Raw genomic sequence first — 12,162 nt, forward strand, 5'->3', positions numbered from 1 at the left:
TGCCATCATTTCATGAACTGGACCAAATTTAAGGGCTAATAATTGATAGCTGACATCGTTCCACTGAGCTGTTCAATGTATTGTGTCTCCATGCTGAAAAACCACGAAAAAAAGCTGTTCTTTTTCAACCCTCAAAGTGCAGTTTGTAGAATCTGTCATGCATAGAACCCATAGGTCACAGGGTGTGCCTGAGTGCCAGCTCTGTCAGGGGAAAGTAATGCACAGATATATGTAGTGTACCCGAGCATATGCATGAAGTCAACAGCCAACTCACAGCTGTTTATTAGATGTAGTATTTTAGATAACTGTCTGTTCTCAGCGATGGTTGGGTCCGTATGATAGGCAGAGTGTGATATGGACCATGGTATATGAGATATTATCTTCAAATAAACTTGAATCCTCGATCCTGATTGGTGAATCCATGGCAACAAGCCGTGCTACATATAATGTAGCACGGTCACAGTCCATACTGCACTCCGCATATTGCACTATTCTAAGATGCGCCCGCCATTCCATACGAACATGAACAGCGGCATGTGTGTTTCATCTTGCTGTGCCTCAAGTTTGCTTAAAGATAAATTTGTTATCGCGCTCACGCTCACGCTCACGCTCGTGGAACACAAAAAATGCAGTGCGTCTGTGTCCCACATACCACTCAGCCGAATGTGGGACACAGACACACTGCATTATTCCGTGTTCCACTCGCACTCGCGGGATAACTAAGAATACCACATTGTTGCCATGGATCGACCAATCAGGATCAATGATTGAAGTTTGATTGAAGACAAATTTTCATATTTGCGTTTCTACTTTTGATTTTACATAACACAGCGGACGTTTGTTACAGCCAAATCATCCCGCGTCAACTTATGCCTATCCACACCCTACAGTTGTATGTACAGCATATTAAAGGGACATTACAGCCTGGAATACGCCAAATTGGGCTACAAAACAATATCAAATGGAAAGAGCATTTAAAGTAGATTATAAACATCCTCACAAACATCCTTTAAGAACTGTGTATTTTGTGATTTACTTGCCAGAGCCATGCGAGAACAAATTTCAGAAAGCACAAGATATTATAAAATACAAATTTGAAGGCAAACGAATGCCTACTTTCTACAAACTCATTGTATCGATGGCTTACAGGAGCTTCAGTGGGATTCCTTTTTCTTTCTTTTTTTGGTGAAATCTACCAGCAGAATGTTGCTCAAAAGATTTGGCAGGCCTTTTCTTTAGGGACCTTGCATCACAACTAATAACAGGTTAGGGTTTTTTATTCTAGACAAGCTCGCAACAACAAATTCCTCATCACTTGCAACAACACCGTGATGCCAGGCACGGCACAGTTACTACAACATAGCACCTGCCTCAGATTGTCTGCCCACCAGAACAACCCGACGACAGCAGCGCCTGTAACTGGTATCCAGCAAGCTGGTGTCCTATCCCCCCATAGATTGTCAGTTGTTACTCAACCCACCGGTTTGTGTCGTGACTGTGACGTCGCCTGCCGTTCAGCCATTGGTCGGTGGCAATCAATTGACTGAGTTTGATATGAGCCGCAGGATGTATGACCAAGTAAGCATTTGGTTAATAACCCAAAGCTGTACCACCCTAAATCGCCTTGCCTGTTACTCCCTGTACTACCCCAAACTGCCCTGCCTGTTACTCCCTGTACTACCCCAAACTGCCCTGCCTGTTACTCTCTGTACTGCTCGAAATTGCCCTGCCTTTTAAGCCCGGTTCATACTTCATGCGAAAGCGATTGCAAATCTTTGACGTCATGGCAATTTTTCGTGCTGCGAATTCAACGGGGGCAAATTTCGCAGCGAATGTTTCATGATGTCAAATTTGCTTTGCATTCGCATTCGCATGAAGTATGAACCTGGCTTTACTCCCTGTACTGCCCCTAACTACCCTGCCTGTTACTCCCTGTACTGCCCCAAACTACCCTGCCTGTTACTCCCTGTACTGCCCCAAACCACCCTGCCTGTTACTCTCTGTACTGTCCCAAACCACCCTGCGCGTTACTCCCTGTACTGCCCCAAACCAGCCTGCCCGTTAATTGCTGTACTGCCCCAAACCACCCTGCCTGTTACTCCCTGTACTGCCCCAAACCACTCTGCCTGTTACTCCCTGTACTGCCCCAAACCAGCCTGCCTGTTAATTGCTGTACTATCCCAAACCACCCTGCTTGTTACTCCCTGTACTGCCCCAAACCACTCTGCCCGTTACTCCCTGTACGGCCTTGAACCAGCCTGCCTGTTAATTGCTGTACTGCCCCAAACCACCCTGCCTGTTAATCCCTGTACCGTTACCACCGCGGACCAACCTGCCTGTTACTCCCTTAAACAGCCCTGCCTGTTACTTCCTTGAAACAGCCCTGCCTGTTACTCCCTTGAAACAGCCCTGCCTGTTACTCCCTTGAAACAGCCCTGCCTGTTACTTCCTTGAAACAGCCCTGCCTTTTCTTCCCAAACTGCCCTGCGCACCTCAAAATTTTTCTTAAGCCAATTGAAAAAACCTGTTTCATTTAACTTTTATAAATTTGTTTTTTATTTCTGTCTAGGTTCCACCATCCCTCCTTCAGTCTTCACTGACTGCAGGTGTCGTCAATTTTTCAGGAGCTATGAAGTCTCCTACGGACATCCAGAAACGCATCTTGCTTCAGCATCTACGCCTGCAGCTGGAGTTGCTACAGGCTCAGCAACTACAACAAGCGTGCCTCCGGCTTAATGTAAGACGAGGCAGAAACACAGAAAGGGGAGGGCAGGGCATGGATCTAGAGGAGCGGTGATTAACGTGAAGAAGCTATGTCACATGCAGGATGCTGAGAAAAGTAAAAAGCACAAGAACAACTCAACCGCCAGTCGACACAAACCCAGCCCAACATTCAAAGTCGACGGGGCTATGAATCATGTGCTGCAATATCCAACCTGGCGATTGTAAACAACAACAACAGTAATAACAAATGTGACGGTGACTCTCAAGATTGTTTGACCCAGCCCCATGCACTAAACTCGTTACGGAAACGAAAATCTTCCAAACGACCACGAAAAAGCAGCAGTGGAATTGATGCGTTCCGTGGAATAACAGTCAGTGATTCCGAGCCAGTAGTGGACAACATCGGCCATTGCTTTTGAAGTCGGCAAAGAGTCTGTACCCCTTGACTTGTCCTGCACTCTTATGCCCACCTACAACACGGGGAACATGATTACCACCAATGCCGCTTTCGAACCGACGACTGGGTTGTGGCAACGGAAACCAGGCTATGAACATGTCAACATGATAAACCAATCCCAACGTCAAGGATTTGAATTTAGTCAGATCCCAGAGGTAAGGTCCCCAGAGTCCACCTATCTGTTGTACAGTTGCTGTGACGATGAGGCATGGTACCAGTCCTCACAGTCTGATGAGGTGGATATGCTGCCCAATCAGAGCTCAGCATCTCCTGCTGCTGGCCAATCAAATGCCAGCATGAGCTCGCCAATGCAACCGTCATTCTTTGCAAGGCTTGTGCACAGCGACCAACAGAAGTCCCTATTTTAAAATAATATTCACTTTGCAACCCAACTTGCAGTAAATGAGTACCTGTAGTTATAGAAATAAGTGCAAGAGTTCTATTTTTCAAACATAATTTCATTGTTCTAAATTGCCAGATAGTTTTGTTTATTTTGCCCAAGGTAAGCTTCAAAATGACAGTGTATTCCTGAAATCCCTGTACGTTATGTACATTGTATGTACACAACAGCTGATGTTAATTTACATGTATGTGAATGTTTTACCTTTTATATTCAAACGAAAAGAATCAGATTTGATCTTAGATTGAACACGAGTGTATACTGTTTTACATCTGTGTATGTTGTGTAAAACGTTTCAATACACGTGTATCAGAATATATGTATCATCTGGAATAATTGCCCAGAGTACTGAGGCAAACGAATATGAACACTGTTGTGATTCCTGTATTTATCAGGTGTACATACTTGCCGTTTAGAGAAAAGTCAGCGTTTTTATTATTTTTTTTTAACATTTAAATATTACTGTAGGCCTAAAGCTGGCTCCTTGATTTTTTTTCGATTTTGGCAAAAACAAAAACGAAATTGCTTAAAACTTGCAGGGAAGAAGATGCTTAGAGAACCTTTAAATACATTCTTATTGTGCTTCCCATGTGCTTCTCAACCGAACATTGCATCGAAAATTTGGGGGAGAGCGGTTCAAAATGACTTTTTTTTCTCAATAGATCAGTCAATTTGTCCAAATCTTCAAATTTGTTGAGTATATTTCACCCTTAACACGCTACATTGTTTTGGTTAAATTATTTTATTGTTTGACGACCAATGACTCTATTACTTTATCACACTATTCCTTTATTACATGTACATTAAATGTTACATACGATATCGTCTCCACAACGAGTTTGCTGGTTTTGTTCAATGTAAGTTGACTCTATTTTGCCATGCAATTTATTTATCGTGTTTAACACGCTACATTGTTTCGATTATAACAATTGTATTGATAAATGATTCCTCTTCAAATTCAACAGATTTGCGTTTTCTTTCTAGTTCAATTAATTTTCGAAATTTCAATTCAGTGCAGCGGATACTTCTTGAGTTAGTCTGGAAACTGAGCGTGTTGTTTTTGTGTCATGAAAGTTTACTCAAAATACCATATATTTTTTTCGCTTAACACGCTACATTGTTTCGGTTATAATAGTTGTATATTGATAAACGATTCCTCTCCAAATTCATCAAATTTGTATTATCTGTCTAGTTGAAATAATAGTCAAAATTTAAATTCAGTGCAGCAGATACTTCTTGAGTTATATTCTGGAAACGAGTGTGTTGTTTTCGTGTCGTGAAAGTCGACACTAAATTGCCATTTTTTTCGCTGAACATGCTACATTGTTTCGGTTATAATAATTGTATTGATTATTAATTGATTCCCCTCCCAATTCAACAGATTTGCGTTATCTATCCAGTTTAATCAATGTATGAAATTTCAATTCAATGTAAGAGATGTTTCTAGAGTTATTTTTTGGAAACCGAGTATGTTGCTCGTGTCATGAAAGTTGAGTAAACTTCACCTTGTATTTTTCAAGCTTAACACGCTAACATGTTCGGGTTAAAATTATTTTTTATTGTTTGACGATCCTTCTCCAATTTCAAACAGTTTGTGTAACCTATGACGACAAAACACTCAATAAAATTTGACTTCAATACATAACAAATTTCTTGAGATATCGTCTCCACAACGAGTGTGTCATTTTTGTTCCATGAAAGTTGACTTGAATTCGGCTTGTATTGATATCTATCTAGTTTAAATAATATACAAAATTTCAATTCAATAAATTCCCTGAAAGTTGCTAGAAAGATGTCTTAAAGGCCCTAGAACGCATTCCAAATCGATTGATGGGCAGACGTGCTATTAAAGGGGAAATTCTATAGAAACATTAAGGTAAAATCGCTCAAAGAAATTACTATTTTTTCAAAAAATTGACGATTTTTGCCCAAATCTTCCAAATTATGTGGGTTAGAGTATTGATTGATGTTCCTCTTGCATCTGAATGAATATCTGCCTTGTTTTGAGAAAAGTCAATTTGTGGACGATTTCGACTAAAAATGTATCAACAGTCGCCCCTAGAGGTAGGTACCGCTAGAGGCGACCATCAATGGTCGCCCCTAGAAGTAGGTACCGCTGGAGGCGACCATCAATAGTCGCCCCTAGAGGTACGTACCGCTGGAGGCGACCATCAATAGTCGCCCCTAGAGGTACGTACCGCTGGAGGCGACCATCAATAGTCGCCCCTAGAGGTACGTACCGCTAGAGGCGACCGTCAATAGTCGCCCCTAGAAGTAGGCACCGCTAGAGGCGACCATCAATAGTCGCCCCTAGAGGTACGTACCGCTAGAGGCGACCGTCAATAGTCGCCCCTAGAGGTAGGTACCGCTAGAGGCGACCATCAATGGTCGCCCCTAGAAGTAGGTACCGCTAGAGGCGACCATCAATAGTCGCCCCTAGAGGTACGTACCGCTGGAGGCGACCATCAATAGTCGCCCCTAGAGGTACGTACCGCTGGAGGCGACCATCAATAGTCGCCCCTAGAGGTACGTACCGCTAGAGGCGACCGTCAATAGTCGCCCCTAGAAGTAGGCACCGCTAGAGGCGACCATCAATAGTCACCCCTAGAGGTACGTACCGCTGGAGGCGACCATCAATAGTCGCCCCTAGAGGTACGTACCGCTAGAGGCGACCGTCAATAGTCGCCCCTAGAAGTAGGCACCGCTAGAGGTGACCATCAATAGTCGCCCCTAGAGGTACGTACCGCTAGAGGCGACCGTCAATAGTCGCCCCTAGAAGTAGGCACCGCTAGAGGCGACCATCAATAGTCGCCCCTAGAGGTACGTACCGCTGGAGGCGACCATCAATAGTCGCCCCTAGAGGTACGTACCGCTGGAGGCGACCATCAATAGTCGCCCCTAGAGGTACGTACCGCTAGAGGCGACCGTCAATAGTCGCCCCTAGAAGTAGGCACCGCTAGAGGCGACCATCAATAGTCGCCCCTAGAGGTACGTACCGCTAGAGGCGACCGTCAATAGTCGCCCCTAGAAGTAGGCACCGCTAGAGGCAACCATTAATAGTCGCCCTAGAGGTACGTAAAAGATGAAATTCTAAAATTAAGATAAAATGAGATAAAATGAAAAATTACGATAAAATCCAGATGAATTTCTGCCTTATTTTGAGAAAAATCAATTTTTGGCCGATTTTGACTAAAATTGTAAGGCTAATATTTTCTCCAAATTTTCTGTCTAGTTTGTCTTCTTTTCGTGACCAATCATCTGGCCACAATTCAATTCAATGCTCCAATTAATTTTTGAGATAGCATGTCGTCGCGGACTATCGTTCCTGTGCAAAAGTGAGGCAAATGTTCTGTTTGGACTGTCACTGCAGCCCATCGCCAAGTTTTGCTACATGTCGCGACACAAGACACTGTTTAGGGAGAGAAAAACAATATTTCCTTTCAATTTTCTGTCTAGTTTGTCTTCTTTTCATGACCAATCATCTGGCCAAAATTCAATTCAATGCTCAAATTAATTTTGGAGATAGCATGTCCTCGCGGACTATCGTTCCTGTGCAAAAGAGGCAAATGTTCTGTTTGGACTGACACTGCAGCCCATCGCCAAGTTTTGCTACATGTCGCGACACAAGACACTGTTTAGGAAGAGAAAAACAATATTCCCTTTCAATTTTCTGTCTAGTTTGTCTTCTTTTCATGACCAATCATCTGGCCAAAATTCAATTCAATGCTCAAATTAATTTTGGAGATAGCATGTCCTCGCGGACTATCGTTCCTGTGCAAAAGAGGCAAATGTTCTGTTTGGACTGACACTGCAGCCCATCGCCAAGTTATTCTCCGTGTCGCGAAACAAGACACTGTTTAGGGAGAGAAAAACAATATTTCGTTGAAATCTTCTGTCTATTTTGTCTTCGTTTCGTAACGAATCATCTGGCCAAAATTCAATTCAATGCTCCAATCAATTTTTGAGATAGCATGTCCTCGTGGACTATCGTTCCTGTGCAAAAGAGGCAAATGTTCTGTTTGGACTGACACTGCAGCCCATCGCCAAGTTTTGCTACATGTCGCGACACAAGACACTGTTTAGGAAGAGAAAAACAATATTCCCTTTCAATTTTCTGTCTAGTTTGTCTTCTTTTCATGACCAATCATCTGGCCAAAATTCAATTCAATGCTCAAATTAATTTTGGAGATAGCATGTCCTCGCGGACTATCGTTCCTGTGCAAAAGAGGCAAATGTTCTGTTTGGACTGCCACTGCAGCCCATCGCCAAGTTATTCTCCGTGTCGCGACACAAGACACTGTTTAGGGAGAGAAAAACAATATTTCGTTTAAATCTTCTGTCTAGTTTGTCTTCTTTTCATGACCAATCATCTGGCCAAAATTCAATTCAATGCTAAAATTAATTTTGGTGATAGCGTGTAGACGTGGACTATCGTTCCTGTGCAAAAGTGAGGCAAAAGTTCTGTTTGGACTGACACTGCAGCCCATCGCCAAGTTGTTCTCCGTGTCGCGAAACAAGACACTGTTTAGGGAGAGAAAAACAATATTTCGTTGAAATCTTCTGTCTATTTTGTCTTCGTTTCGTAACGAATCATCTGGCCAAAATTCAATTCAATGCTCCAATCAATTTTTGAGATAGCATGTCCTCGCGGACTATCGTTCCTGTGCAAAAGAGGCAAATGTTCTGTTTGGACTGACACTGCAGCCCATCGCCAAGTTATTCTCCGTGTCGCGACACAAGACACTGTTTAGGGAGAGAAAAACAATATTTCGTTTAAATCTTCTGTCTAGTTTGTCGTCTTTTCATGACCAATCATCTGGCCAAAATTCAATTCAATGCTATAATTAATTTTGGAGATAGCGTGTAGACGTGGACTATCGTTCCTGTGCAAAAGTGAGGCAAAAGTTCTGTTTGGACTGCCACTGCAGCCCATCGCCAAGTTGTTCTCCGTGTCACGAAACAAGACACTGTTTAGGGAGAGAAAAACAATATTTCGTTTAAATCTTCTGTCTAGTTTGTCTTCTTTTCATGACCAATCATCTGGCCAAAATTCAATTCAATGCTCCAATTAATTTTGGAGATAGCGTGTAGACGTGGACTATCGTTCCTGTGCAAAAGTGAGGCAAAAGTTCTGTTTGGACTGACACTGCAGCCCATCGCCAAGTTGTTCTCCGTGTCGCGAAACAAGACACTGTTTAGGGAGAGAAAAACAATATTTCGTTGAAATCTTCTGTCTATTTTGTCTTCGTTTCCTAACGAATCATCTGGCCAAAATTCAATTCAATGCTCCAATCAATTTTTGAGATAGCATGTCCTCGCGGACTATCGTTCCTGTGCAAAAGAGGCAAATGTTCTGTTTGGACTGACACTGCAGCCCATCGCCAAGTTTTGCTACATGTCGCGACACAAGACACTGTTTAGGAAGAGAAAAACAATATTCCCTTTCAATTTTCTGTCTAGTTTGTCTTCTTTTCATGACCAATCATCTGGCCAAAATTCAATTCAATGCTCAAATTAATTTTGGAGATAGCATGTCCTCGCGGACTATCGTTCCTGTGCAAAAGAGGCAAATGTTCTGTTTGGACTGACACTGCAGCCCATCGCCAAGTTATTCTCCGTGTCGCGACACAAGACACTGTTTAGGGAGAGAAAAACAATATTTCGTTTAAATCTTCTGTCTAGTTTGTCTTCTTTTCATGACCAATCATCTGGCCAAAATTCAATTCAATGCTAAAGTTAATTTTGGAGATAGCGTGTAGACGTGGACTATCGTTCCTGTGCAAAAGTGAGGCAAAAGTTCTGTTTGGACTGACACTGCAGCCCATCGCCAAGTTGTTCTCCGTGTCGCGAAACAAGACACTGTTTAGGGAGATAAAAACAATATTTCGTTTAAATCTTCTGTCTAGTTTGTCTTCTTTTCATGACCAATCATCTGGCCAAAATTCAATTCAATGCTCCAATTAATTTTGGAGATAGCGTGTAGACGTGGACTATCGTTCCTGTGCAAAAGTGAGGCAAAAGTTCTGTTTGGACTGACACTGCAGCCCATCGCCAAGTTGTTCTCCGTGTCGCGAAACAAGACACTGTTTAGGGAGAGAAAAACAATATTTCGTTTAAATCTTCTGTCTATTTTGTCTTCGTTTCGTAACGAATCATCTGGCCAAAATTCAATTCAATGCTCAAATCAATTTTTGAGATAGCATGTCCTCGCGGACTATCGTTCCTGTGCAAAAGAGGCAAATGTTCTGTTTGGACTGACACTGCAGCCCATCGCCAAGTTATTCTCCGTGTCGCGACACAAGACACTGTTTAGAGAGATAAAAACAATATTTCGTTTAAATCTTCTGTCTAGTTTGTCGTCTTTTCATGACCAATCATCTGGCCAAAATTCAATTCAATGCTCAAATTAATTTTGGAGATAGAATGTCCTCGCAGACTATCGTTCCTGTGCAAAAGTGAGGCAAATGTTCTGTTTGGACTGCCACTGCAGCCCATCGCCAAGTTGTTCTCCGTGTCGCGAAACAAGACACTGTTTAGGGAGAGAAAGACAATATATCCTTTAAATTTTCTATTTAGTTTGTCTTCTTTTCATGACCAATCATCTGGCCAAAATTCAATTCAATGCTCAAATTAATTTTTGAGATAGCATGTCCTCGCGGACTATCGTTCCTGTGCAAAAGAGGCAAATGTTCTGTTTGGACTGACACTGCAGCCCATCGCCAAGTTTTGCTACATGTCGCGACACAAGACACTGTTTAGGAAGAGAAAAACAATATTCCCTTTCAATTTTCTGTCTAGTTTGTCTTCTTTTCATGACCAATCATCTGGCCAAAATTCAATTCAATGCTCAAATTAATTTTGGAGATAGCATGTCCTCGCGGACTATCGTTCCTGTGCAAAAGAGGCAAATGTTCTGTTTGGACTGACACTGCAGCCCATCGCCAAGTTATTCTCCGTGTCGCGACACAAGACACTGTTTAGGGAGAGAAAAACAATATTTCGTTTAAATCTTCTGTCTAGTTTGTCGTCTTTTCATGACCAATCATCTGGCCAAAATTCAATTCAATGCTAAAATTAATTTTGGAGATAGCGTGTAGACGTGGACTATCGTTCCTGTGCAAAAGTGAGGCAAAAGTTCTGTTTGGACTGACACTGCAGCCCATCGCCAAGTTGTTCTCCGTGTCGCGAAACAAGACACTGTTTAGGGAGATAAAAACAATATTTCGTTTAAATCTTCTGTCTAGTTTGTCTTCTTTTCATGACCAATCATCTGGCCAAAATTCAATTCAATGCTCCAATTAATTTTGGAGATAGCGTGTAGACGTGGACTATCGTTCCTGTGCAAAAGTGAGGCAAAAGTTCTGTTTGGACTGACACTGCAGCCCATCGCCAAGTTGTTCTCCGTGTCGCGAAACAAGACACTGTTTAGGGAGAGAAAAACAATATTTCGTTTAAATCTTCTGTCTATTTTGTCTTCGTTTCGTAACGAATCATCTGGCCAAAATTCAATTCAATGCTCAAATCAATTTTTGAGATAGCATGTCCTCGCGGACTATCGTTCCTGTGCAAAAGAGGCAAATGTTCTGTTTGGACTGACACTGCAGCCCATCGCCAAGTTATTCTCCGTGTCGCGACACAAGACACTGTTTAGAGAGATAAAAACAATATTTCGTTTAAATCTTCTGTCTAGTTTGTCGTCTTTTCATGACCAATCATCTGGCCAAAATTCAATTCAATGCTCAAATTAATTTTGGAGATAGCATGTCCTCGCAGACTATCGTTCCTGTGCAAAAGTGAGGCAAATGTTCTGTTTGGACTGCCACTGCAGCCCATCGCCAAGTTGTTCTCCGTGTCGCGAAACAAGACACTGTTTAGGGAGAGAAAGACAATATATCCTTTAAATTTTCTATTTAGTTTGTCTTCTTTTCATGACCAATTAACTGGCCAAAATTCAATTCAATGCTCCAATTAATTTTGGAGATAGCGTGTAGACGTGGACTATCGTTCCTGTGCAAAAGTGAGGCAAAAGTTCTGTTTGGACTGACACTGCAGCCCATCGCCAAGTTGTTCTCCGTGTCGCGACATAAGACACTGTTTAGGGAGAGAAAAACAATATTTCGTTGAAATCTTATGTCTATTTTGTCTTCGTTTCGTAACGAATCAGCTGGCCAAAATTCAATTCAATGCTCCAATTAATTTTTGAGATAGCATGTCCTCGCAGACTATCGTTCCTGTGCAAAAGTGAGGCAAATGTTCTGTTTGGACTGCCACTGCAGCCCATCGCCGAGTTTTGCTACGTGTTGCGACACAAGACACTGTTGGGGAAGAGAAAAAAAAACAATAGTTCGTTTAAATCTTCTGTCTAGTTTGTCTTCTTTTCATGACCAATCATCTGGACACAATTCAATTCAATGCTCCAATTAATTTTTGAGATAGTTTGTCGTGGAGGACTATCATTTCTGTGATAAAGTGAGACAAATGTTCTGTATGGACTGCCACTGCAGCCCATCGCCAAGTTTTGCTACATGTCGCGACACAAGACACTGTTTAGGAAGAGAAAAACAATATTCCCTTTCAATTT

The 12,162-nt window shown here is 42.2% G+C and overlaps 1 long non-coding RNA gene across 1 annotated transcript; it reads left to right on the forward strand.

The window, feature by feature from the left end:
- The first annotated feature begins 769 nt into the window (after positions 1 to 769).
- Positions 770 to 5,240, forward strand: LOC119743408. The gene is made up of 3 exons (XR_005273021.1): positions 770 to 979; positions 1,286 to 1,578; positions 2,570 to 5,240. It is a non-coding gene; the product is annotated as an uncharacterized LOC119743408 (long non-coding RNA).
- The last annotated feature ends 6,922 nt before the right edge of the window (positions 5,241 to 12,162 follow it).

This window comes from Patiria miniata, unplaced genomic scaffold (assembly GCF_015706575.1).
Source record: "Patiria miniata isolate m_02_andy unplaced genomic scaffold, ASM1570657v1 HiC_scaffold_6, whole genome shotgun sequence".
Classification (NCBI taxonomy): Eukaryota; Metazoa; Echinodermata; class Asteroidea; order Valvatida; family Asterinidae; genus Patiria; species Patiria miniata.